Genomic DNA, 25,694 nt, shown 5'->3' with positions numbered 1-25,694 from the left:
CGGACCCTGGAGTTCAGAGGCCAGCTAAGGTTTCCCACGCGCATGCAAAGTCACCCGAAGCGGTGTTCAACCAGCCCGCAGCCAAGCGCTGCCAGGGACGCTGCGTTGCCCCGGGAGCTGCCCTGCGCTGCGCTCGGTCTCCCTCGCTGCTGTCTGCTGTCTCACCGCCGCCCCCTTTGCTTTTTATAGCTTCTCACAGCAGGGTGGTTGGGGGGGGGGGAGGTTCCCTCCGCCCCCAGTTCAAGAGTGACAAAGAGTAAAACCGTTTCCATCACCCCCACGTCCCCCCGCCCCCTCTCTCTTTCCTGCGGCTTTTCCTTCTGAGGCTTCCCGTTTGCCTCTCCTCGCCCCCTCCCACTACCCTTCCACCGAAGAGCAACTGAGAAGATGGGATTCACCCCTAGAGTAACACGCAGACTCCTAATTCCTGACAACCAACCGCTCCAGAGGGTGAAAGAGCCTTTGCCAACAAACGGAGGGCAAATGTGGAAGTGAAGAGGGGCGGGTCAGGACTGCCAGCACCCTTCCATGGGTTCCCCAACCCACCTCCAGTCCCTGACTCCGAGAGGAGCCCTAGAAAAGCCCGATCGAAGGTTAAGGAAAATGAACACCTGGGCGTTAATGGTCTGTGTACACTCAAGTTGGGTTTTAGCCAGTGCCTCCCAGAGGATGTGTGAGGCTGACACTGTATCGGTGCGCCAGGGAGTGTGTAACCGATCCAGATGGGGCTTTGGGAAGAAGAGTATCAGAGAAGGGGGAAAGAAAGTCCCACCTTGCCACCAAGAGGCATTTGGGACTTTCTCGTCTCCTCCTTCTTCACCCTATAGACCCCCTCCCCACCACACAAGTAGCTGTTTGCCTCTGTCTCTGGGGAGCGGGGAGGGATGGGGGCAGCGGACCTGAACTCTGAACCTCACAGTTCTACCGGGCATCTTTATCATCCTAGGCAGCTCCGCCTTTACAAAGAGGAAATCCCAGACAGGAATGAACTGCGGGCGAGGGAGTCTCTGAGGTTCTGCTTTCTGCCTCTTAGCCTCTGGCAATTATATGCGATGCCTTTCCTGGGAGACCCGGAGGCTCGCCAGGTCTCCTTTGCTTCGGCGGGAAAGAGGTTCAGAGAAGGGCTGGAGCGCGGCGCTTGGGGGCGCCAGTGGCAGCTGGCGAGGCGAGGAAGTAAATGCTAGAGATGAGAACTGTCCCAGGCAATCTCCCGGTTTGGAGTTGATCACAGGCAATAGAGCGCCCAGACTTCCAAAACACCCCCAGGGCTTGGGAGGTGTTGCATTTCTGCTTCCCTGGTGTGCTACCATCTGTGCACAGAGAAGTCCGAGGCTGGGCGCCAGCACCACGCATGGCCAACAGCTAGGGGAGGAAGCTGTTCCTTCAGAACGTGTTGTCGAGTTTTCAGACCCGAGTCCCTCAGCTTTCACACCGGATCCCGGCGCATAAGGGCACGGACAGGGGCAGACAGTCAAGGCGGTACTAAGTGAGAATGCTAGAGATTCCCTTCTTTTCCCTCAAAAGGGCTGAGGTTTAAAGTGTGAATTTACAGCTGGGTCCCCCAGGCTGCACCAGCCTTGCATGTTTCTCTGCCCTGTGTGTGGAATTCAATTTCAGAATGATCTTTTTTTCTTCTTCTTCTTTTTGAATACACAAGCAAAAGGTGATTAAAATTTGAGGAACCCTCAGGGATGTTTTCTTCCGATTGCCATGTGCTTCCTCAGAATGTAAGAGATTTACCTTTAAAAAATATTTTTTTCACTTTTTAAAAAGGTGCCCAGAAATGGATTTGGAAGGACAAGTGAAACATTCCAGGCACTACTGAAGGGCAAGAAAACTGACTTACACTCTATAGGTCAGTACTCGGGATTCAACGCATAGACTTTACACAAGGGTGTATCTTTTGTCTTCATTGGGATTTGCCAATCAGAGAAGTAGAGAAAATTAAGTTAGGAGCCTAAAGGTTTGTATATTTTTCAAAAGTATTTTAGAGCAAGAGGAAAAGGAAGTTAAATATGTAAGCAATAAATTGCTCAACCTCCACTTGAAGAGTGTGAAGAACCACCTCAAATGAATCAAAAGAAAATTTGAAGATACTTTGCCTGGTTCTGTTGATTCCCTCTTTCTTTACCACCAACAAAAGTAAGATGCTTACATAGTCAGAACCTAACTCCTGGCATATGCTACAAAAAAATAAGTGTAAAGCTCAGCGTACATATTCTTGAGAAACCCCTAGGCTCTGGCTATCAGGATAAAGAGATTATCTCAGAGGTTTACACAGGACCCAAAAATTCCAAAAGCAAACTTTGCAAATACAGTTAAAAATCAAAGTTCACATGAAAGTTACTTTCACAAACATTGTCCCTTTTATATAAAACAAAATCAACTGCTAAAACATACACAACTACACCTGAGGCTAAAAAGGAGGTAAAAACTAATTTCATTCATGATCCAGATGCTCTGGGTAACACTGAATAGAAGACAGAAACAGACACACAAAACCAACGTGCAGACAAGTAGATGCGCATATACAAAATCAACCAGCTGCAAATAAACATAATCCTTTGGATTACTGTCATGATCCCACACGTGTTTTCTTATGTGTTTTCCTAAGTATGAAGACACAAATTTCATCTTCTACAAAAACAGACTTTTATACCTTTTGCAATAACATCATTAGGAAGCGCATGTATAAAAGCAACACTATACAGAAGTAAACAGAAGGTCCTCTTGACCAGATCAAAGTGCTTCTGTGAAAGTGCCTCTTTCTCCTTTGGCCATCATTTCCCTCTTTTTGTCCTCACCTTAGGGTCACTTTGGTTCCATAGAAAAATCACAACTGACTCTGCAGTTCCTGCTGGGTCCTGATTTCCTTCTGAATACTTAGGGCCCACGTGAGCACCGCGTTGCCTTATCCTTGTTTTTCACCCTATTACCTCTCCCTGCGTTAGTAACTACTTCCAACAATAATCCATTTATCAGTTGCTCATTGATTCACTGTAAATTTATTAAACTTAAGTCCTTGCGGATATAAAAGTGAGTAAGTCAGGGCCTTGGCATTGGAGGGGCTCACATTCCACTGTGAAGGCCTTGACTTACGGAAACCTGCCTCCGTCCATCTCAGGAGTTGCTGCCATGACCTTCCTCTGTCCTCATCTGCCACTGAATTCTGCCAGCCTCAGTCTCTAAGAGGGCATTTGGATCTTCCAAGCTAGAGTGAATTTTCACATGACTGTGGGAATAAAAGTATTAGGAGTGTCCCCCCAGAGTCTTGTCTTTTCTCATGAATTGCATTTTAAGAGCATACAGGGAGACGGCATCCCTATATTTGCGGTTAAAGGCAGAGAAATGACACTAAATAAGCCTAGACGTAGGGTACTATGGCAAACCTGGAAAGGGACACTGATTTTCAGTAGGACCCATAGGCCCACAGTCATTTTGTTCACATGAGAAAGACATGAAAAATCTTCATCATGCTGGTGTTAAAGGATTTGAAATTTATGTTTTTGTCGGTTTTCTCTCTCCATAATAAATCAATAAATCAGCCTACCTGGTCCTGTATTCTAGCAAGGCTTCCGACCTTACCAACGATAATTTTATGTTTCTCACTTTGCCTAAGCAAAAATAGTACCATGTGTCAAAACTAGTTACATTTTAAACAATGTGTAATAAATGGTTGTTAGCACTAGTCCTGTACACATTACCAGATAGGAAAAAGTGCATCTCCTATACTGTCCTTGCGATAGTTTCAGCTGTTCATGCTCTTCTGACTTGATCTCCTTTACAACAGAACCAGCTAATGAGAAAAGACCATGTCACTCACATTTAAGGCACTAGCTGTACTGGACAGAAACAAGCGCAGGTGAAATGCTTCAAGTTTATTTCATAGTAAATCAATCAGAAACACAATTTCTTAGCCAATGTCTTGCTTTTTGACCCTGACACAGCAGTCATCTTCTCAATACTTTATCTGCCACCCAAAGGAAAGAAATTTATTAAAGTAGTCCCTCCCCGAGAGACTGAATCCAACTAATAAAAAGTATGCAAATAATATAGTCAGAAACTCAGGTAGAGAAACTTCTATTGATTCTTGTGCATATGAGTGACCTTAAATAGAACTGAAATTATATATCATCTCCAAGCATTTAACACCAAACGTCACAATTTCTGCTGGTTCTATACCTCTACTGCTAAGCTCTGGCAGGCTGTTTCAAGATTCATCTTTGGAAAGATTACTAGACTTGGTGGCAAATGGGAATTCTACTTAATTATTGACAGAGGCCAGTAGTTTCCAAACTCTGTTCCTTAGATCTCCAGAGTTCTGCAGAAGTCTGACAAGAAGTTAGACCTGCTCTTATTTTTGACAGGATCTCATGGGAAATGGCTCCAGCAACATGGATTTTTAAATGCCTGTCTTGTTACTGTTTTCATTTGGGGGAGGGATGTGTTAGTTGCTTGGTTGTTTTTAATCAACTACATAGATATGGATGCAACAATGAGCTGGGCAAAAAGCTGTGTGAGCCCTTAACCTGCCAACAACATGGAATGATTGCTATTCTGTTACTGTTGCAGATTTTTTCCAAAACAAACATTACTCAAAGGAAGAAACTATTGAAAATTTGGCAGTTTTTCCAGTCAGATATGATCATTTGAAGTAAAGAATACTAAACAATGGAAGGGCAGAGTAGCTAATCGAGTCATGGTAAAATGTGTTCCTGGTCAGTCATCTAAATCTATGAATATAAACACAGAAAAGCTTCAACTATAAAATAAGTTGTGGCACAGACTGGAAAATAATAGGAAAACTATTTGCAAAAACTAAGGGAAAAAGTTCCTAAGTGGCAATTTAAAATCTGTGTTTGAAGCCTAACCACGCTTAGTAACAGGAAATGTAAACTGTGTTGTTTATCTTCAAAATGATCATTCTGTAACAGATCTTACCTTCTGATACCTTGGAAATAGGCTCCAATGCTCAAAATGAGCTTGAGGTATGAAAAAAATCAAGGTATTAAACTTTCAATCAGTTTATGGGATTTTACAGGTAACTGGCTTGGAAGATACAGGAATAACAAAAAATCGTAATAACCAAAATATACGAATGCTTACTATGTGCCAGGCTTGTTACGTACTTTACATGTATTACATGTATTCTCTCTTATTTGTATCCCACAGTTCATGTCTTTGAAGACATGTCCAATATTAATATTAAACGCAGCAGACAGTAACTTGCAGCACATCAGGCCACAGTTGTACTTAGAGAGGTGCAATCATGCCAACAGCGTGGAATGCACCTAAGAAAAGAAGAATTCATCTGAAGAAAATGGAGACACCTTTGCATCACTGAAGGAGGACTTAAACACTGATTCCTCTAAAAGAGCCAAGATAAATCCTTTGATAAAGGGCCAAAAATAACACCAACAATACAAGTGGATGAGTATGTATATCGCAGCTTTGACCAATAGAGTAAAAGCCTCTTGGAAACAATGATATAACAGAAAACCAACAAAGCCTCTCTGTTATAAAGATGGTGTCTTCATCTGCTCAGGCTGCAACAGTGAAACACTACAGACTGGACGGTTTAAACAACAGAAATGTCTTTACTTACAGTTCTGGAGTCTGGAAGTGCAAGATCAAGGTGTTAGCAGGTGTGGTTTCCTCTGGGGCCATTTCCCCTAGCTTGCAGACAGCCCTCTTCTCACTGTGTCTTCCTTCCATCTTTGTCCAAATTTCCTCTTTTCAAAAAAATACATGCCATATTTGGATTAGGGTCTATCCTAACGACTGCATTTTAACTTAATTACCTTTTGAAAACCCTTATCTCCAAAGGCAGTTATGTAATTATGCCTTATCTCCAAAGGCAGTAAAGGAGTTATGCAGGTACTAGGGGTTAGGGTGGCAGCATATAAATTTGGGGAGGGGGCATGCAATTCAGCCTCAAACAGATGGATTTATAGACCCCGGGAATATAAAACATTTGAGGAAGGGTAACATTTCAGGAAGTGGCATAGGTTCAGTTAAAAGTGTTATTTAAATTTTTCCTACTGTCATTTTACCTCTTACCTGTGTTAATGATACTAACTTCCTCACATTTCTTCTGTGTGAATTATGGCTAAATATGAACGCAGCTGAGCCTGAATGTGACCGTCAAGATTCCACAGGGGCCCTGAAAAAAAAAAGCAAAAAATACAAGCTATTTGCCAGGAAGATAAGATCAATTTCTACATTTAAAAACAGCACTTGGTTAATGAAAGATGGAAACAATAAAATACAGGAGTGTATGATAGAAAAATGAAGTTATTATAGATCAAGGAGAAAGGAAGCAGCCATCAAAAATAGAGTGATCTAGCAATCAGCACATTGTTCTGTTAATAACGTAATTTGTCCATTTATTTAATTTAATTTGTTCAGTTTACTCAGTAAATTAATAGTCACTTGGAATCACAGTACCTTTAATTAATTCAAGGCAGTGCTAAATATGTTGAAGCAGAGGGAATATCTAATTTCACTGAAACTATTCATGAAATCAGTTTGTAATATATGTGCACTGTGACCACTTAGTTTTTAAGTTATTAAGAAATCTGAGTTAGAATAAGCTCAAACTTCATTTTTTTAGTTGTTACTGTTGTTGTTCCTCCTGAAATCCATAAAACTCATCTACAGCAATACCACCCTGAACACACCTAATCTAGTCTAAAACCCATGAAATGCCATTTGATTATTGGTGTCAAGAATATATGTGCAGATTTGTATGTAGCTAAGATAAAACAGCATCTCATAGAACATAATAACTGTTTCCATATTCTAAAATTGGGTTACCTTTGTTCTTGAATACCAGTATTGTATATTTTAATTAACAAGAGAATGACATGCTTAAATCTTTGATCAGTTTGCCTTTTAGGTATCAAAATGTATCATATGCCCCTCAATGAAGAGTAACTGTTGGAAATAGAATTTGCAAGAGCAATCAGGAGAAAAGAAAAAGTCTAGATGAAAATGAACAAAGGGAGAAAGTAGATCTCAAAAATATGAGACCATTTTTAAAATCACTTCGTAAACACGAGAGAAGAGGGAGCGCTAGAGATATGTAGCTAGAAAAGTTATTTTGTTCCAAAACTCTCTCTAATACAAAGACATGCTTATCTGAATTAACAATGAGCAACGAATGAGGATTGTGGTCCAAGCCTATATAAATTTAATATGTAAAAAAAAAAAAAAAAAAAGAATGCAGACTAGAATAGCAACACTACCTGCAAGAAAAAAAAAAAAAACACAATGCCTGGTAAACACATAAAAACAGCAACCTAATACTCCAAACAGCAACCTAATATTCCAAACAGTAACCTAATGTTTCAAAACATGATAAAGAAAATTAAGAAAAATTTATAACTATCAAAGAACATATGTCAGGAATAGAAAATTTGAATAACATGTTTCAAGAAAAGAAAGATATAGAAAGAGATGTAACAAGCAAAATGATTTCAGAAATTAAGATTGAATGAATCTCCTAAAGAAAATCTTTAGGAAAAATACCAGATAAAAAGGAGAGATGTTGATATATCAAGAAAGAAGGAAAGAAAAGAGTTCAAGAAAAATAAATGCAGAGATAGGAAAAGCTGATTCAACAGACTTAAAATAGTTTTCCCCAAATAAGAAAACCAGGCAATGGAACAAAATAAACCCCAAATAAGAAAATGTTCTAAAATAACATGAACAAAAGCAAAAAGATCTAAAATTACAGATAATTTTACACAGGAGAAAGCCTAGAATGAACAACCCCATAACATATTCTAGTTAAACTACTGAACTTGAAAAATAAATAATTTGGCTAGTAGGCAGAAAGGTTGTGTCACTTGCATCAACCATGTTTTATACAAGGAGACAATTAAGTAACATATTTAAGATATTCAGAGAAAGAAAATGTGAACCAAGGGTTTTAAATACAGCTAAACTGATCTTTACGGACGAAAGTTTCAGAGAAATGGTTTGTGAATCCAAGGAGTCAGAGGATACCATCACATAACCCCTTCCTTAGAAATTTGCCAGAAAATAAGATTCGGACAACCACAAAGATTTGGGAGACATTGAAACGAAGCAAGGTATTAAAACACAATTACCTGTAGAGCTGACTACAGGATGGTCTCCAGAGAGGGGTATAGTATTATATAAAGTCTGTCTACAATAACAAGTAACAGGAGAGAGAGGACACACTTCTGTATTGAGGAAGTCTTCAATAAGGTTGTAGTAAACAAAATTCTAGTAAAATTCTTTTGAACAATACAGCATGACTAAATGGGGTTTATTCAGAAATGTAATGTACTTAGGAAATCCATTAACATGCTTCATCAGTATAATAGAGCTAAGAAGAGAATACTATGATTATCTCCATAGCTGCAGAAAAAGCATTTGGCAATACTAAGTCAAAACCATTCACGTTAAAAATTACCTCAAAAAAATGGGGATTTATGGAACTATATTCAGTTGACCCTTGAACAACACAGGTTTGAACTGCCCAGGTCAACTTACATGTAGATTTTTTTCTTTTTTTTTTTTTCAGTAGTGACTCCCACAGTACCACAGGAGCTTGGTTGGTTACATCCTTGAATATAAAGGATCTGTGTATACAGGGCGCTGACTACATACTATACTCAGATGTTTTTACTTCACAGAGGGTGGGTGTCCCTAATTCTCACACTCTGTTCAAGGGCCAACTGTATAGTTATTGACATACATATAGGTATAGCTAGAGGGATAGAGACACGGGGATGGACCTAGACAAGATCAAGTTAATAGGGATAGGGAAATCATTACAAAATTTGGAATCTACTTTACAGAACCACCTAATGCTTAAATGAGAAAGTCAGAAAGAAGGTAAGGATGATCACAGTCTCCACAACTACGGAGCACTGTGTTACTGGTAACAGTCACCAGTTGAGCACAGAAATCAAATATAGCCATAAGAACTGGAAAGATTAAAGTGAAACGACTTCTATTTGAAGATAATGTAAGTATGTATTTGGAAAACTAAAAAAAATGGAATTCACCAAGGAATGTTTTTAAATTTAATATTTAAAAATCTCTAGTCTTCATATATTAGAAAAAAAGTGTTTAGATGTTATCATGGAAGGGAAGAATCCCATGTCAATTGCCAAAAACTAATAATACAATTTTTAGGTATAAACATAACCTAAAATGTACAAAGTATTTTTAAAAAATATTTAATCTTTTTAATCTTCCCAATACTCCTGAAAGATAAAAAAAAAAGTAGACTTAAGCAAATGGAAAGTAATATGCTATTCCTGGAGAAGAAAACTAAACATTATAAAGATGTCAGTTATGCCTGAATTAATTAATACATTTAATGTAATCTCAATAAAAAATACATCATGTTTCTTTCCCCCCAAAACTGGGAAAGTTGTTTCTAAAATTTATTGGATTACAAATCTTTCAGGAGCGTAAACAAGAAAAGTCAGGAAAACTCTAAAAAAGAAGAATAGTGATTGGAAAGGTGGAGATAAACTTACCAGAAATTAAAACCTCTAGAAAAGGCATTAGTTTGCTACTGACACATAAAAATAGTTTGTTAATAGAGACTAACAGAAAACTCAGGAGTATATCCAACTGCATATGGACATTGAGTATATGATAAAAGTACCATCCCAAATCAGTGGGCTAAAAGATGATTAGTTTAACTAGATAATCATGGAGGGGGGGAATGAAATGAATCTATTCTTCACACCCTAACAGATAAATTCTAAGTGTATAAAAACCCCAAATAATCCAAGAGGTAAAAAGAAAATATGGATGAATTCCTCCATAAACTGAATTCCTCCCTAACCAGGGAAATGGAATTCACCAAAGAATCAGTTTTTAAATTTAATATTTCACAATAATAACAATTTGATATTTAACAGTCATCTAATTTAAAATCCAGAAGTAATCAAGGGAAAGATTAGAAAATTTGATTTCATAAAGATTTTTCATGGTAAAAAAAAATCACTATAAACAAAGATATATTAATGACAAACAGGAAAAGTAATTGGATCTTTTGTCAGAGATAAATGATGACTATCCCTAACATGTAAAGAGCTTCTAAAAAACAGAAAAGTCCAATAGCTCTAATTAAAAATCGCCTAGTGATATGAACAGCATTTAGAGAAAGAAAGCAATTGGCTTTTGAAAATGTGAAAAAGCGCTTGCATATAAGAGAAATATAAACTAAAACTACACAATATACGACTTCTTATCTATAAGACTGAAAAAATCCTAATGTTTGACAATATCTCTACACAAGCCTGTGAGAAAACAAGCAACTTTGTTGATGGGAATACAAAATGATGGTATCCCACACAGAGGGAATTTGGCAACCTAGTAAAACGATACAAGCATTTTACCTGTGACTTAGTGAGTAGTCCCACCTTTAGGAATCTATTCCAAAGATAGACTACTAAAAGAACATATATTGACAGAACAGTGTTTACTACAGCCCTGTCTGTAACAAGAAGGGTTTGAAAAGAATGTAAATGTTTATAAGCAAAGCACTGGTTGAATAAACTCAGAAAAAAAGTGAAAGTCACTCAGTTGTGTCCGACTCTGTGACCCCATGGACTGTAGCCCACCAGGCTCCTCTGTCCATGGAATTCTCCAGGCAAGAATATTGGATTGTGTTGCCATTTCTTTCTCCAGGGGATCTTCCTGACCCAGGGATAGAACCCAGGTCTCATGAACTCCAGACAGATTCTTTACTGTCTGAGCCATTAGAACATATCCACAAATCCATTATGAATTTCTATGTATCTTTAAATAAAAATGAATAAGTAAAATGTTTAATATACCTAATAGATTGATCTCCAAGATGCATCATTAAGTGAAAAAAGGCAAGATGGATAATTGTGTACTCTCATTCAACTAGGAAAGGATAGTTACAAGTATATATCTGCAATGGTAATTCTATCTACTTGTCTTTGCTTATGATTTAAAAAATAATAAAGATAAACCACCACAAAAATTAAAATGGAGGACAGAAAAAGAGTGGAGGGCGCCATGAATATAAATTAGTCTCATTTCCAATAATTGGCATTGTCACTGTAGAAGTACTTTCAGTTAAGTTCAGTTCAGTCGCTCAGTCGTGTCCAACTCTTTGCGACCCCATGAATCGCAGCACACCAGGCCTCCCTGTCCATCACCAACTCTTGGAGTTTACTCAAACTCATGCCCATCGAGTCTACATAACTATAAAATAATTATTCATTGTGCTTCGTTGCTCAGTCGTGTCCAACTCTTTGTGACCCCATGGACTGTAGCCCACCAGGCCCCTCTGTTCATGGGGATTCTCCAGGTAAGAATACTGGAGTGGGTTGCCATGCCCTCCTCCAGGGGACCTTCCCAACACAGGGATTGAACTCAGGTCTCCCGCTTTGCAGGTGGACTCTTTACTGGCTGAGCCATCAGGGAAGCCCAATTATTCATTACTGAACTATTTTCAATCATCAGATTCTTAGTGGTAGGTGTGGTATCATTATCTTGAGACTTTCCTGTGGTTTCTATGGGGTTTTCATTGTAATTTGTGTGGTGGGGGCCAGGACTTTTGATATTGGAGATACTGGAGATGGAAGAAACAGATGTTAAGATCTATGAGGCTTAGTGTAAGCTTTCTTGGTGGCTCAGCTGATATAGAATCTGCCTGCAATATGCGAGACCTGGGTTCAATCCCTGGGTTGGGAAGATCCCCAGGAGAAGGGAACAGCTACCCACTCCAGATTCTGGCCTGGAGAATTCCATGGACTATATAGTCCATGGGGCCGCAAAGAGTCGGACATGACTGAGTGGCTTTCACTTCTTCACTTCATTGGAATTTGAATTTTCAGTGTCATTATTAACTTCTTACTAAAAGGACTGAGGGCTCTTTACAAAAAAGGCTAAAGTAGGAAATATATGAAATCAGCCTTATTATCTTGACAAACCAGACAGCAAGGAAATTATAAAAAACAAAGCTTATTATTTTGAAAATAAAAGAAAAAACAAGCATTTATTCTGTTTTTTCCTAGTCTCACAATACTTCAGGGTAACTTAATAAATTACCAAGATGTGTTTTTCATATAGGGCTTTCCAGGCATAGGGGTTAAAAGATGAAGAATAGATGATAGAATTAAAACATTGTCATTTTGCAATCCTTAAGGAACTATGGAATCTAGGCAATTATCATCAATGTTTGATTACATTACAAATATTGAGACTGCCAACTATTAAATACTGCTTGATGGCAGTACACCCTTGAACTACATGGGTTTGAACTGCACAGGTCACTTATACACAAAGTTTTTTCAATAAATACACACTATTATACTACATAATCTAAGGTTGGTTGAATTGGCAAATGTGGAACTGAGGATTTGGAGGGCTGGCTGTGATGTTATGTGCCGATTTTCTACTGTGTGGAGGGCTGGTGTCCCAAACCCCTGAGTTGTTCAAGGGTCAACTGTACAACCTATCAAGTTGTCTTCCCAAAGTATTGGATCTGATCAAGCCTCTATATCGAAGTATGAATTTTCAGATATATGGGAAATGGAGGAACATATTAAATAGCACCATGGGGATGAAATCAGTAAAACCCTGACCACATGTGTAAGTGTACTACAAATGACTCAATTTTTATGAACAGCAGAACAAAAAACGACAAAAAATGCAAGGAAGGAAAATGACAAAGGAAGAAACTCATAAATTAAAAGATAACTGAGTCACATTAAGCAGTTGTGATGCATGGATCATATATGGATCTGAGTTAAATGAAAAATTATATGATGGATACTTGATAAATTTAGAAACTATTATTAATTTTTAAGATGTGATCATAGTTTCTGTGAATGAGTTTTCTTTTACAGAAAATTGTTATCTTTTAAAGATACATACATACTAGAATATTTACAAGATGAGATGACTTTATGTCAGGAGTTTGCTTCAAAACAATCTCAGGGAGGGGTTTGGGGATTAAGTGAAACCTGTTTGATCATGAGTTGGTAATTGTTGAAGCTCAGTGATGTGTACGTATCATATATATATGAAGTCATTATAATTATACTCTTCTATTTTTATAGTTATGAAAATTTCCGTAAATGAAAGTAATAATAGCAATAACAACAAGACATTAAAGGCAAAAGCTCCAATTATACAAACAGGTGGTCTTTGGAGCAATGTATCTTCATAAATATTGATTATACCATTTTACATCTTCTAAACTCTTCAAGAGAACTGGAAACACTGAAATATTAGGGCTGTAACTTAAAGATTTCATGAGGAACTAGTCTCTTCTAAATTCTTCTGCCACGGCAAGTTGGCTTCAGTGCCCTATCCGTTTACATTTCTTACCAGGAGATATATCGAAAACAAGCATGTTTTGACTATTCTCTTTTAGGTGACATCCAATTTCAATGATAGTTTTTGTTCCAGTAATAACATCTCAGACTATGTTTTCTGATTTAGTTTGGGGGCGGGGGGAGGAAGAGTGTACTCAGATCCCAAAGCATTGCATTTTGTAGTATAGAATGCAAAATTGTAATGCAGGTTTAGAAGCTAGAGAAGAATAAAAGAGTATCCTAGAAGTAGCTGTAGAAGATAATTCCTACACAAATACGCAAAATAATGCTATTGGTACTAGAGTTTACCTTTGAGAGGTAAGTTTTTACAACTGAATTAAATTTTTTTAAGAGGACATAGCCTAAAAGTGGTGGGGCCTTCCTAGGTGGCGCAGTGGTGAAGAATCCAGCTGCCAATGCAAGAGATGTAAGAGATGTGGGTTCAATTCCTGGGTTGGCAACCCACTCCAGTGTTCTTTTTTTTTTTTTTAATTTGTTTACTTTTAATTGGAGGATAATTGCTTTACAGTGTTGTATTTGCATACATCAACATGAACCAGCCACAGGTATACATATGCTCCCTCCCTCTGGAAACCCCCTCCCACTTCCCACTCCCTCCATCCGCCTAGACTGTCACGGAGCAGCACGTTGAGCTCCCTGGGTCATGGCACAAACTCCTACTAGCTGTCTCTTTTACACAGGGTGACACATATGTTTCAAAGCTACTCTCTTAATCCGTCCCTCTCTCTACTTCCCTGACCATGTCCACAAGTCTGTTCTGTATGCCCGGATCTCTCTTGCTGCCCTACAAACAGGTTCGTCTGTACCATTTTTTCTAGATTTCATATATATGTGTTAATGTATGATATTTGTTTTTCTCTTTCTAACTTCAATCTGTATAATAAGCTCTAGGCTCATCCACCCCACTAAAACTGACTCAAATGTGTTCCTTTTTATGGCTAAGTAATATTCCATTGCTCCAGCATGCTTGCCTGAAAAAATTCCATGGGCAGAGGAGCCTGGTAGGCTCCATGTGATCACAGAGAGTCAGACACAACTAAGCGCAACACAGGCTATAAGTGGACCCTGAGTGAACTGTATGCCTCGAGCCCCATCTCCTTCTCAGAGAACCACTTTCACTGAAAACAGACTCTCTTCTGCAGTTCCTTTTTGGTACTATACGGTATGTGAATTTTTTTTTATTAAATTATACTTGATTTACAATATTGTGTTAGTTTCAGGCATACAGCAAAATGATTCATTGAATATTTTTTCAGATTCTTTTCCATTATAGGTTATTACAAGATATTAAATATAATTCCGTGTGCTACAGAGTAAATCTTTATTACTAACCTATGTTATGTACAGTAGTTTGTATCTGTTAATCTCATGCTCCCAATGTGTCCTTCCCCCGTCCTTCTCCGCTTTGGTAACCGTAAGTTTGTTTTCCATGCCTGTGAGTCTGTTTCTGTTTTGTATCTAGATTCGCTTGTATTATTTTGTAGATCCCACATAGAAGTAATATCATGTAACATTTGTCATTCAGCTGCAGGACAAGATTTCTGGCAGTCACGTTGCCACACCATCTGCCTCTGGCCACACGGTATTTCCATTTGGTGTCACATCTGAGCTAACAAGGCCAGTGAGCCCCTTCCTTCCTGTGAAACTGGGAATCAGCACGAAAAATAATAGTCTGATTCTATGTGTGTTCTTGATATAAGATGCAAACTCAGAATCAGCTGGTGATATTTTCTGTCTTGTGACCAAGAAGGAAAGAGTCAGTCTTTGGGGAGAGAGATTGATGCAGGTGAGCAGAAAGAAATGGGGATGATTGATGAAAGAGGTGGAGATGACTGATAAGCTTATGTGATGATGTTGAAAATGAGAGATCAGAAAGTTAAATGGCTGGATGGATAAGTAGGTAAATAGGTATAGAGATAAAATGGTAGAGATAAGTGAATAGTTATTACACACAGATATCTCCAAGTTAATACAGATAAATGAGAAATGCAAAATAAAAACAGTTTGTGTTTGTGTGTATATACAGAAAAACTGAACATTTAAATAAAACTCATACTCCTAGTAGGTTGGTTTCACCATGGGAAGGAATGTAGGACTGAGGGAAATAGGCTGCTGAAGGGTGCTTTTTATTTTATATATATATATATATACAATATATATATTTTATATATATTTCAATATTATTTAATTTTTTATAGATCAACTTGCATTTTTGTTTTGCTTACCCAAATGTTGATATACTTATATTCACATAATATTTAAATGGATAGAAAAATAAATTTTATAACTGTCAATACCCAGGAAATACTGAGCAAGAACCCAAGACCTAAAGGGGAAAATTTTTGACTTCAAAAGAATTAGTAAAACATTTAAAATTTTATCAATTAAAAATAATTATCAATGCTTAACTATTAAAAGAAACAAGTAAAAGCATGAGACCCATTTTGGGGATATAATATTTTATTTCCTTTCACAGATCTGCTCTCTTGTGTTTACTTAGGCCAACACTAAATAAATTGCTATTCTCTAAGCATTCACATTCCCTGGAAGAAAGAAGCCATAAATTGTGTCATTTAGCAGCAAAGGCAGGGCTGGGAATACATACTCAGGACAGAAAATTCAAAATATATCATAGTTATCAAGAGCAGGGACTCTGATGTTCTGGTTTTGTAATTTTTTCCCCAAATTCTTTAGCTCCACTGGGTTTCATATTAACAAATATTTATGAAATGATCACATATAAATTATAACTGCCAATTGCCAAACTAATCTCAGATAAATTTAATCAGCTACTAAGTTACTTCACAATAGTGTCATCAGACCTTTTCATGTATTTAAGATTCTGGTCAATACTTGGTCCATAGTGGTCATGTCTAAACTAAACTTTATCTCTATTTCACTTCAGCTGCATTTCCAACAAATTCCAGTGGAGCAAGGTCTGCACATTTTCTTTCTTGGACGCTAGAGGGAGATTGTTTGCAGTCATCCACTTTGAGGTGTGTTTTGCAGCAAGGCTATGTCCTTTTCAATACCATCCAGTCTGCTGCTGCGAACAGTCACATATGGCAGCTTCCTACCATTTGACCCTATCAAAACCACACATTTTTATGAGTGCTCTTCTAACATACGTCGTGGTGGTGGTTTTTAGCTCATATTTATTTAAAAAGTGAGATTACAAATTGAGGAAACTTAAAATGGGTAAGGCTAACATCAAACCAAAGGAGTCCATACAGAATTTGTTAATCTAATCATAATTACAAAGAAAAATACATTAAAAATGTAATAGCTGGACATTTAGAACCTCAGAGGATACAACTAATTTGTACTAAAGCAGGTTGGATGGCATTATAAATTCAGTGGACATCAGTCTGAGCAAACTCCGAGAGATGGTGAAGGAAAGGGAAGCCTGGCGTGTTGCAGTTCATGGGGTCGCAGAGACACTTAACACGACTGAGCAACTGAGCAAACACAAAAATAGCCTACCTTATTTCTGTTAACGTATTCTATGTTTTATTTTCGCCATGGCATTTATACATTTTTATTCTACATATTTTACTTATTTATTTTGTTGATAATAATCAGTACATCATGTCTACGTCCTTTACTAACATGTAAGCTCTATGAGAGTGAGGATGTCAGTCTGTTTACATATCACTGTAGCCCAAACACCTAGATTAATGCCTGGCAGGGAAAAGGTACTAAATGTTAAAAGACTTAACTAAATCCTCTGCAGTTTAATTCAATAAAACATTATTGCTTTGTACTTGAATTTAATAATATTTTTCATGATCTCAACATCTGTTATTCAATGAGTTTTTCTTACCAGAAAAACTTGCAAAGATAACAACATTATTTTGACATAGAATTTTATTCCACAAGCACTGATGGATAGCTATCATGTCTTGTCTTCCTTGTGGTTTGGCACTTGAAGACCCTTCTTTTTTTCTTTAAAGCATCTATGAATAATAAATCCTTCTGTAACTTTCTTCTCTTATATACAATATAATTTGTCTGCATTTTTCCACTGGAGTTGAAGAAATATAAAAGATGACTTAGAGCTGGAATAACCATAAGAAAACTGTGAAGTTAGACCAAGTAAATCTTTGATGCTGTGCCAACAAAAATCATCTACTATTCCATCTCCCTTAGACACTGTCCCTCAGAAAACTGTTTTATCACTAGCCATAAGCTAATCCCTGCTAGAGCGCCAACTCTGAGTTCCTTAAGATACTGCTGCTTTAAGGGGATATTTGTGTTTAAATTAAACTGGAAAATTCTAAGACCCCAAGGATACAAAAAAGTACATCTCTGTGTTGGGTAGTAGGAGGGAATATTTGGGAAAAAGAGGAAATATCCAGGCACTCTTTGAATCATTTTATATAAAAGGTCTCAGCTCCTAAGACTGTCACTGGATAAATGATTTTTGAATTGGTAGAAGATCTCCTGGAGAAGGGAAAGGCTATCCACTCCAGTATTCTGACATGGAGAATTCCATGGACTGTAAATGCCATGGTGTTGCAGAGTCAGACACGACTGAGTGACTTTCACTTATGTGGAAGATAATGCACTATTAGTGGTGGCTCAGACGGTAAAGAATCTGCCTGCAATGCAGGAGACCTGGGTTTGAGCCCTGGGTCATGAAAATCCCTGGAGAAGGGAATGGAAACCCACTCCAGTATTCTTGCCTGCAGAATTCCATGGACAGAGGTACCTGGCAGGCTACATTCCATGGAGTCGCAAAAGAGTCAGACACGACTGAGCTACTAACACACACACAGTACATAAGAATGTGTAGGTTGTGCTCGCTTCGGCAGCACATATACTAAAATTGGAACGATACAGAGAAGATTAGCATGGCCCCTGCGCAAGGATGACACGCAAATTCGTGAAGCGTTCCATATTTTTTTGAAAAAAAAAAGAAAAAAAAAAAAATAAAGAAGAATGTGTAGGTTAACAGACCACAACTGACAAGAACAAAGCTGTAATAACTGCGGTGAGCATGGAGTCAGAATAACTACAAAAATGCAAAATATACTGGGTAGATAGAGGATATCTTTGCTTATGCCTCCCAGCACCACCTATTCTTCTCATAGTAAAAGCATCTTGGTTTTTCGTGGTGAAACTACCCACTCCCCATTGACCTACTCTTACTTCATGTGACTTCAGAGTGGACACAGGACCCAGACCTTGTAACTCAGAGCATTCTATCCTTGGCCATAGAAGCTGATTCTTAGCAGCAGGGTCAGGCACTTGCTGGCAACAGTAGAATGAGAAGTTCTCCTGCCAAGATTTCTTAATTTGCAGGAGGTAGGATAGGAGAGGGCTTCCCTGGTGGCTCAGTCATTGAAGAGTCTGCCTGCAACACAGGAAACCTGGGTATGATCCCTGCGACAGGAAGATCCCCTGGAGAAGGAAATGGTAACCCACTCTAGTATTCTTGCCTGGGAAATCCCATGGACAGAGGAGCCTGGAGGGCTATAGGGCATGGGGTTGCAGGAGCTGGACATGACTGAGTGACTAAACCTACTTACCTACCTAAGATAGGGAAGCACCTACTCAAGAAAGAAGGCTCTTCAAGGGGAAAACAGAGTCAAGAGAGAGAGAAAGGTTACTAGTTACGGTTTGAGCCAAATCTGAAGTCTAATGTAAGAGGTTCTGTTATGAGAACCGATAAACTTTCCTTTTTGTCTAAGTTATTTCAAGGTAGGGGATTTTGCCACACAGGTCAAAAGAGGCTTATAAACAAATACACTGAATTTGGAATAAACAGTTAAAATTCTCCAGTCTAGAAACAAATAGAGGACATTTGCTACTTGAGCAAATAAGTATACTTTCCATTAAGTTTAAGCTTAGCACAAGCTAGAGTTCAGGTTTAATTAGGGCCAAGAAGATGTTTGAGAATTTACTAGAGAACTATCATCCTATGTGATAGATACCAAAATTGCTTATGATTTTCTAATATGGAAATATACCTTAAGATTAAAAAGTTCTTTTTCAGATTGAAATGTATTTTATTATTCACATACTTTGGATCTTATAATTTTATATGAAATGGAACGGTAAGGAGAATCTCTTAAACTCTTTTGATTTATAATACCTCTTATATATTATTAAATTTATAAATACTTTTTGATTTTTAAATACCTCTCAGGATTATTAAGGGCTTCCCTGGTGGCTCAGATGGTAACGAATCTGCCTGCAACACAGAAGACCCAGGTTTTGATCCCTGGGTTGGGAAGATCCCTGGAGAAGGGAATGGCTACCCACTCCAGTATTCTTCCCTGGAGAATTCCCGGGACAGAGGAGTCTGGCAGGCTGCAGTCCATGGGGTCGCACAGAGTCAGACATGACTGAGCAACTAACCTTTCACTTTCAGGATCATTAGGTTGCAATAAACAAAAATTTACCCAAGTTCACATAGAAAATTTGAAGCACATGAGAAGAAATTTGATGGCACCTGAGGATAAGACCCAGAAGCGCAATTCAGCTTGTTCACACTGGCCTAGACCTGAGAACTGGAACCCTCTGCTTTTCTCAGACGCCCTGCTTCTTGTTCTTGCCTACCTTTCTGCTGCTGTTTAATTCTTCTGTGTTTTTTGTTTTTTTTCTTTTTTCCCTGAAAACCACACTTCCTTGCTGACTTGTTGCAGTCTTCTCTTTATAACTGGATTTGGCGTATTTGTTTTTTTTTTTTGGAGAGCCAACTTCCAGTAATATCTCTTTGTTAACTTGGGACTCAGTTTGTCTTAGCTGGATGATTCACTCAGTTTGATTTTTCTAAATTCCAAATTCCTGGTTAAGAGAATCAGCTTGGTTCCCTTTGGGGGCAGGGTCATCTGGTATCATCTGGTACAAAGAATCTACCTGGGTTCACCATTTCCCATAGTGGAAGTGTCCAGTGGGCACAGGTACTTTTCAGAAAGCATGTGAGAAGGGAGGCAGGGATTAATTTTTCTAGTGCAGAGAGTAATATATAAATAATCTTGATTACCACAAGAATATTTACATTCTTTCTTACTAGGGGAACATATTAAAATTATAAGAGATAGCCTTACAAAATAAATAATAATGATTTGAATCATTAATTCATTTAAGGGTACTATTGCATGGTTTCTGTTCTATACAGAGCACTTTGGTTTCTATTAAGAGTAAATTAAAATATACATAAGTTAGAAGATTCTTTAGACATGCTTTAAATTATTCTGTCCATTATGTTTTAGACAGTTGAAAATCAACAGTATTACCTCTACAGCATTCATTAATGTGTGGTATATTTCTGAACAAAAGAAAGATTTTAGAAATAACCCAGACATTACATTCACTCTGATAATTGTTTAGAGATGTTGGTTTCACTGGAAAGTTGAGGAGGGAAAAAGGAAATGAAAAAAAAAAAATCAATGACTAACCTACAAGATCAATTGAAGAATTCAAAATTGTTTCTGATGTTACAACCAACCTAATTTCTCAACATCATAAAATAATTTAAAACATATTCATATAGCTATAGATAATATTTATCTAAAGCAAAGAAATTGTAACCATACAAAATCAAATGCGTCTGACTTAGTTTTAGGGAATCTTTATGACCTAATATGCAAAGCAATTTTGGAGGAAACTAAAGTAAAAAATTTAAGCTCTCAGAGATCTGATATTTTTTCTGAAATGTGACATATTGAAATAATCTCTACTAAAAGGAGTACTGATGAGGCAATTGAGCAAATGATATTAGTTCAGAAGATGAAAGAAGCAAATGACATATTAACAATCAACAATATAAACAATATAAAATAGAAAATGTACAATACTTGCTGTAACTGTTTAGGGTTTCTCTACTGCTTGATATTTCAAGCTATTTATAAAGGTGATTTGATGATTTTTCATTAATGAAGCAATCTGGACATGAAATTATGCTTATGCTTAAATACAGAAAAAAATTAAGAAAGAGACTGATTAAAGAACTGCCGGGAGAAATATCAATAACCTCAGATATGCAGATGACACCACCCTTATGGCAGAAAGTGAGGAAGAACTAAAGAGCCTCTTGATGAAAGTGAAAGAGGAGGGTGAAAAAGTTGGCTTAAAGCTCAACATTCAGAAAACTAAGAACATGGCATCCGGTCCCATCACTTCATAGCAAATAGATGGGGAAAGAATGGAAACAGTGGAAGACTTTATTTTGGGGGCTCCAAAATCACTGCAGATGGTTACTTGCAGCCATGAAATTAAAAGACGCTTACTCCTTGGAAGGAAAGTTATGACCAACCTAGACAGCATATGAAAAAGCAGACACATTACTTCGTGAACAAACGTCCGTCTAGTCAAGGCTATGGTTTTTCCAGTAGTCATGTATGAATGTGAGAGTTGGACTATAAAGAAAGCTGAGTGCTGAAGAATTGATGCTTTTGAACTGTGGTGTTGGAGAAGACTCTTGAGAGTCTCTTGGACTGCAAGGAGATAAAACCAGTCAATCCTAAAGGAAATCAGTCCTGGGCGTTCACTGGAAGGACTGATTATTTAAATAATCACTATAAGAAACAAAACAAGAATGGTTTAAATTGTTACAATCTAATTTCTGAGGAAGAAGACGAATTTTTCCTAATGAGAGCCACATGTCATTTGTAGTATTAGAAAAGTGTTAGGATTCGTTAATTAATAAAGTGCAAAATCACTAGAAAACTATGTAGATATGTGAGTATTTTATATAGTGGTCTCTTCAACTAGATATGGCGTTTCAAATGACTGAGTAATAAGCTCAGCCTTTGGAGGGGGGACCAAAAAATGCTTCCAAGCAGAGACGATATCTGACCTGAGATTTACGGAATGAACAGGAAATAGTGAACCAGGGCACAGTGACAGAGGCCACAGGAACAAAAAAGACACTGAGCTGCAAGCATGCGTGGCAGGCTTCCTGAGTGGGGAGAGCTCAGAATGGACTGGGGACAAATGAGGAGCTTGGAAAGCAGCAATTCCAGGAAAACAGTGTCTCAGGCAAGGACTGGAGTGCCACGCCCTCGATTTCTTTCACAGTTTCAGGTTTGTTCAGTTATGTTCCTCTGAAAGATTTATCTCCTTAAACCTGGACAACTCCAGGAATATCACCTGTCCTTGCTCAAACACACTCTTCATCAAATATTAAAAAGGCTTTTTAACATTCAAAATGTGTGTTCCCAGGGGCAGCTCTTCTGCAGCCATGCCTGCTCAAGGAGAGGTACTTTCTGCCACTCAGTATCCTCAGGGCCTAGCCCCATGCAGCACACCGATGGTGCTTAATAAATGTTTAATGAAAGAAGAAACAAACGCTAAGCAGTAACTTTCTGCATATTTCTCGAAGGCCTTGCAATGAAAATTAACAAAAGTTGGATACTAAAGCATAGCCTGTTATGTAACTGTCATGGTTAATAATGAAATAATTGAAATGGATTGACAATTCATGGTTTAATGTATCTTTCTGATTAATCTGCCTAAAAATAATAGGAGCTTGGTCTGCAAGTCACGCAAACTCTGCTATGAACTAGGTGTGTGAACCTGGACAAGTAACTTAATTTCATCTTTAAAACAATGAGAACAACTGTCCCTTTAAGTCCTATAATATAACAGGATGCAGAGATCATTTTAAGTATAATTTTGAATACACTAAAAATAATGTATTTATCTCACTTGTTTGCTATTATGCAGAGAATGATTTAGTTTTGTATAATGATTGAATTTCTTTCCTTTTGCCCAAACTATATGCAGAAAATTATTTTACTGTTGTCAATATACAGTCATACCATTAATCATATAAATTTATGTATATATACATACACACGCACATATATATATTGCTTTTCTCTCTCATGAGTATAAGAAAAACAGTATTAATATTCTAGTGCAGTTACTTTTGGAAGTTTATAAAGTAAAAATTTAAAGAGTAAATGTTGAAAATAAGGAAGAGAGAGAAACAGAATTCAGTTATCAATTTATATATTCTCACCTTTATCTTTTCAAAAAAATTGAAGTAGTTAAACAAAAACATTGTACACAATATTCCAAAGAACAGCCTTTCTGTATCTGCTGAATTTATTTATCAGAGGAACAACAGAGATAAAATAAATCTTTTAAATTCAGGCTAGTTCCTTAGGGACAATTAAATCTTAGATATTTATATAACAACGTAGGTAGAGAGGCACTATATAGTTGGACAAAATTTGTCATTACAGGAAAAGTAAATAACTTACACACACACAACAGGAAAACATTTATCACAAAAGGCAGAACAGGCAGGAAAATTTTCACCAAGAATTTAAAACTGCAATGTGAAGCAGCAGTAATTCACTGCCAAGAGTTTAGAGATAAAAAGCATAACAACCACCCTAACTTTTACAAGCAGAAAATATAAACGTGTTACAAAGAGAATTTTTCCAAAGCCATGACTTATTCACATAGCCATCATTGCTGTGAAAATGGATGTTTTCACTATGTGTTCACTTAACGACTCAAGAACTCAATAATTCAGTTCAGTAAATACTTGCCACATATATAGTCAAGCAGCAAGTCAGGACACAAAGATGTTTACAGCATAGTCTTCACTCTCAAACGGCCCACAGTCTCAGAAGGGAGGCAGATATGCAAAGAAATAAGTTACAGTACAGTGAAGTGAAAGATTAACAATATGTGCAAAGTACAGAGGGAGCAGAGAAAAATTAATAATGATGAATAATTACTTCTATAGAGATTCGAGGGAAGGAAAGTATAGAAGAAAATTTCCCAGAGGAGGAGAATTCTGGGCTAAATAGTTCAACCAGAAGTTCACTTTCCCCTACTTCACTCTCTGTATTCCTGAAAAGACAATGCTTGTTTGGAAAAATGAAGAAGGATCATCACAGCAGGGTTTGATTTTATTTTTTGGCAAGAAATAAAGGAGTACAAGGGGCCAGAAATCATGGCAATTAGAGGAGAAAGGCCAGAACTTAAACAATCATAATAACCAAAGAGAAAGTCTTTTAAATCAATTTTAAATTGAATTTACAATAATTATGAAGCATTATTTTCCTTCATATCTTCCAAGAGGATCTCAATCTGCCAAATACCATCCATAAATTTATCCTGCACATTTGTTTCTAGTAGAGTGAAAGTTGTTTATGTATAGCTGTCCTACTCCAGAGATGGTCAGGGCATGACCTATATGTCTTTAAATATTCAAAATTTGTTTTTGGAATCAAAGACCTAATGCATGCTCTCCTACTGTGCACTGAAAATAGCCTCCAAGGATACAGTAAAGGAAAAATCATTTGGGGATAATATTGTTATGTCACTGGTTCAAAGAATATAGATGCAACTGCTAGTATTTTTTAGTAAAGCTATCATTGATGAGGGCATAACGAGTCAGACATGACTTAGCAACTGAACAACATCAAAAATCATCGATGGAGTACCTATTGCCTGCCAGGCACTTCACTGAGGGCTGCATTTACATTTTTCCATTTGGTCTTTATCACTTCCTTGCAAGTAAATAATACCCAATTGACATGAGGATCTGAACTCCAGAATTACCAGTCTTCAGAAGCTTCACAAAACTATAAGGCTAAATTTGAGGATGGGGGAAAAGAAAGTATGGAGGATTTTTCAGGTAGATTAAACAGTCTGAAGCAAGGTGACCAAAGAATTTGAAGTGTTAATTCTGCCTCTTTCATGCACAGGAAGACAGCAAGCACTCGCATCCACCCATAGTTGGGTCACCCTCTGCTGTATTCTCCTCCCTACTGTAACTGACTTTCCTAAATTTCAGAATCCATGTGTGACTTAAGTCATGCCAAACCCTTGACTGAGGAAGCCCAGAGATCTTGGATGTGGGGGATGTAAGCTGCTGATGTGATTCATCCTTAAAGAGCTCAATATCCAACATGGTGTGGAACTTTCCAGCTCTACCTGAACAAGTACAAATGCTTTCGCCTGCTCAATCTGCAAAACTAAAGCATGCTGTTAATAATGGAAACATTTCTCTCCCTACTATTTTTAAGGATTCCAAGGAAATCCATACAACAGCTTGCTTCCTCTCACGAAAAAGGGAGATACGTTTATTTTGACAGACTATCTCTTCTCCAAATACCTATCATAAATCAGTCACTGTTTCCCTAACACAGATCCAAATTCCCCAAACCAAAACAGACAGTTTTATTTGCTATCCCTCATGTACTTTCATTGTCAGCATCAAGTCCCCAAAGTGGTGGGGTTAAAGCATGCCTTCCTTGGCCACATTGTATTTCAACAAACCTCTTTAAATTATTGCTCAAACTCCAGAATTTCATGGAAAAGAATTTGAAATTTGTTGGCCTGGAATTACTA

At 37.6% G+C, this 25,694-nt stretch overlaps 1 non-coding gene across 1 annotated transcript; it reads left to right on the top strand.

Annotated features, from left to right (window-relative positions):
* The first annotated feature begins 18,168 nt into the window (after positions 1-18,168).
* LOC122673674 lies at positions 18,169-18,275 on the top strand. Its single transcript, XR_006334784.1, has one exon. It is a non-coding gene; the product is annotated as a U6 spliceosomal RNA (small nuclear RNA).
* Positions 18,276-25,694: the final 7,419 nt, after the last annotated feature.

Source organism: Cervus elaphus, chromosome 17 (genome assembly GCF_910594005.1).
Source record: "Cervus elaphus chromosome 17, mCerEla1.1, whole genome shotgun sequence".
Lineage (NCBI taxonomy): Eukaryota > Metazoa > Chordata > Mammalia > Artiodactyla > Cervidae > Cervus > Cervus elaphus.
The sequence above is the reverse complement of the archived record's forward strand: the minus strand, read 5'-3'. Positions and strand labels throughout refer to the sequence as shown.